General features: G+C 36.4%; 1 pseudogene; it reads left to right on the forward strand.

Annotated features, from left to right (window-relative positions):
- LOC102468294 (SNW domain-containing protein 1-like) overlaps nucleotides 1-2,204 on the forward strand; it is a 28,415-nt pseudogene extending 26,211 nt beyond the window's left edge.
- Nucleotides 2,205-3,797: the final 1,593 nt, after the last annotated feature.

The raw sequence follows: 3,797 nt of genomic DNA on the forward strand, positions 1-3,797 counted from the left end.
AAGTATCTTGTTGAGAATTTTTGCATCTATATTAATCAGAGATATAGGTCTGTAATTTTCCTTTTTTGTCATATCCTTATTCGTTTTGGGAATGATGCTAATGGAGGTTTCATAGAATGAGTTTAGAAGGGTTTCTTCCTTTTGTATTTCTAGAAACAGTGTGAGTAGGATGGAGGTTACCTCTTCTTTAAAAGTTTTGTTAAATTCAGCAGTGAAGCCATCAGGACATGGACTTTTCTTTACTGTAAAGTTATTTATTACTGATTCAATCTCATTGTTTGTTATAGGTCTATTCATACTTTCTATGTTTTCTTGAGTCAATCTTGGTAGATTATAAGTCTCCAGAAATTTGTCCATTTCATCCAGCTTTTCTTGTTTGTTGGAATATAGTCGCTCCTAGTACCCTCTAATGATGTTTTGTATTTTTGTTATATCTGTTGTAATGTTGCCCGATTCATTGCAAATTTGATGTATCTGGTTCCTTTCTCTCTTCTCAATTAGTCTAGCTAATGCTGTGTCAATCTTCTTTATCTTTTCAAAGAACTGGCATTTGCTTTTATTTATTTTCTGTATAATTTGCTTATTTTCTATTTCATTTATTTATGCTCGAATTTTTATTATTTCTTTCCTCCTGGCATTTTTTTTGGATTTTTTTCCCATTCCCTGAGGCATGATGGTGGATTTTCTTTTTGCCACCTTTCCATCTTTTTCTTGTGCACACTAATTGCTATGAACTTCCCCCTTATAACTGCTTTTGCCTGTCTCACAAATCATGGAAACTTGTGTACTTATTATCATTTGTTTTCATGAATTTATGATTTCCGTCTTAATTTCTTCAATAGTCATGAAGTGGCACTAGCCATTCAGGTGGATACTAAAGGAAAAATTAAATATGATGAAATTGCTCTACAAGGATAGTGAAAAGACAAGGTAATTTATAGCAAATACACTGATTTGGTTCTGAAGGAAGTTATGAAAACAGATGATTCAGACCTGCAAAGACCTGATGAAGAAACTATTAAATAGATAACAGAAAAGACAAGGGTAGCCTTAGAGAAATCTTTATCACAGAAGGTTGCTGCTGTCATGCCAGTTTGAGCAGCTGATGAGCTGGCTCCTGCTCAGTATAGCCGGTGTACACTATCTCAGCAAGGAGTGACTTTCAACTCTGGAGCTAAACAGAGGGCCATTCGAATGATAGAAATGCAGAAAGATCCAATGGAGCCACCAAGGTTCAATATTAATAAGAAAATTCTCTGGGGACCACCTTTTCCTCTTGCACCTGTCATACATTCTCCCAGCAGAAAGATGACTGTAAAGAAACAAGAGAGTGGAAGATCCCTTCTTACATTTCAAACTGGAAAAATGCAAAGGGTATACAATTCCATTAGACAAACGTCTAGCTGCTGACAGAAGATGACTACAGACAATACATATAAATGGAAAATTTTGCCAACTGGCTGAAACCCTCTACATTGCTGATTGGAAGGATCATGAAGCTGTGGAAATGCATGCCCAAGTAGAGAGAAAGATAATTCAAAAAGAAAAGGAGAAACTTAGAGAAGTGGTCCAAAAAAGTCAGAGAGAGGAGAGCTGGAATCAAAACCCATGTGGAAAGAGGATGGAGAGGCATGTGAGAGAGATGAAATCTGGCATGATAGGCAAAAAGAGAGACCGCATGATAGGAATCTTTCCAGAGCAGCACCTGACAAGAGATCTAAACTGCAGAGAAATGGAAATTGGGGTACCAGTGAAGTCATTGCTCTTAGTGTGCCCAATCCATGTATTTCCAATGAAGTTCAATATGACTGGTGGCTCTTCAACCAATCCAGGGGTATGGACAGTGAATTTGCAGGTGGAGAAGATGAAATTTACAATGTTTATGATCAAGACTGGAGAGGTGGTAAAGACATGGCCTAGAGTATTTGTAGGCCCAGTAAAAACCTGGATAAGAACATGTATGGTGATGACCTAGAAGCCAGAATAAAGACGAACAGATCAACAGATTTGTTCCTGACAAGGAGTACTCTGGTTCAGACCATAGACAGAGAGGACAGGATGGACCAGCTCAGTTTGAGGAAGATCTTTTTGGTTTGGACAAGTTTTTGTAAGAAACCAAACAACATGGTAGCTCTAAAAGACCTTTAGATAGCAGCCATTCCAAGGAACATGAGCATGAATGCAAGAAAGGTAGAAAGGAGTAGATAAATCATCTCTTTGTAGCGAATGGACTAATACCCTAATGATGCAAGTCATATGCGGGAACATTTTGTAAATGATCAGGATAAAAACCAAATCTGAGTGCCAGATCCCAGTGCTACATTTTATTACTGAAGTACAGGGGACAAAAATTCAACTTGGAACTATTTAAATTTTTTTAAAAAAATTATTATTTTTATTTCACTTTTTTTATACATTCAATACCATTTTTTAGCTTACAAAGTCAGTATTTCAATATGTGAACATTTCTCCCTAGTCCAGTTGATTAAACTATAAAATATCTTCAATAGATAATACCACATTTCTTTGTCCCATTAATGTTTTGCCTCTGAATTTTTCTTCTAAATGTCCTTCCTCAGGCCCTACTCTTCCACACACACTATATCTGGTATTTACACCTATTTATTGTGTTTGTATATCCCTTAGTCAATCAGTTTCAGTCATAGAGTGCAGACACACGGTATATATTAAGTGGGGACATGCAATGTCTCTCCTTCATAGCCTGGCTTGCTTCACTAAGGAGTAGATCTTCCATATTTTTCCACTTTCTGTCAAAAGCCAGGGTTTTGTTGTTTTTATGGCGGAATAGTATTCCATAGAGTATATGTGCCATAGCTTTTCAATTCATTAGAATTCATCTGTTAGGGGGCATTTGGGCTGGTTCCATGTCTTAGCAATTGTGAATAGTTATGCAATAAACATCGATGTGCAAGCACTTTTCCATTGAAGTCCTTTGGGTAGATACCAAGGAGTGGGATTGCTGGATCACATGGGAGTTCTATTTGTAGATTTTTGAGGAATCCCCAAATTGTTCTCCACAGTGGCTAGACCAATCTACATTCCCACCAGCAATGTAAGAGAGTTCCCTTTTCACCACATCTCCGCCAAAACGTATCATTTTAAAAAATTAATTACTTAATTTATTTGTCATTTCATTTTCTTGTATACATTCAATCGCATTATTATTTGGCTTACAAAATAGATATTTCAACAGGTGAACATTTCTCCCTAATACAGTTGATAAAACTACAAAATATCTTCAACAGATAATACCACATTTCTTTGTGACATTAATACTTTGCTCCTTATTTTTCTTCTAAATGTCCTTCCTCAGACCCTCCTCTTGCACACACACTATATCTGGTATTTACATCTATATACTGTGTTTCTATATCCTTTAGTGAATTAGTTTCAGTCATAGAATGCAGACACCTAGTATATATTAAGTAGGGACATATGATGTCTTTCCTTCATAGCATGGCTTGCTTCACTCCTCAGTATGTCTTCCATATTCATCTACTTCCTATCAAAAGCCAGGGTTTTGTTGACTTTAGGGCTGAATACTATTCTATTGAGTATAGTTGCCACAGTTTTTCCATCCATTCATCTTTTTGTGGGCATTTGGGTTGTTTCCATGACTTAGCAATAGTGAATAGTGCCACAATAAACATTGATGTGCAAGCACTTTTCTGATTGAGTATTCTTCTGTCCTTTGGGTAGATACCAAGGAGTAGGATTTCTGGATCATATGGTAATTCTATTTATAGATTTTTGAGGAATCTCCAAATTGTTCTCCA

This window comes from Tupaia chinensis, unplaced genomic scaffold (genome assembly GCF_000334495.1).
Source record: "Tupaia chinensis unplaced genomic scaffold, TupChi_1.0 Scaffold143717_1, whole genome shotgun sequence".
Taxonomy (NCBI): Eukaryota; Metazoa; Chordata; class Mammalia; order Scandentia; family Tupaiidae; genus Tupaia; species Tupaia belangeri.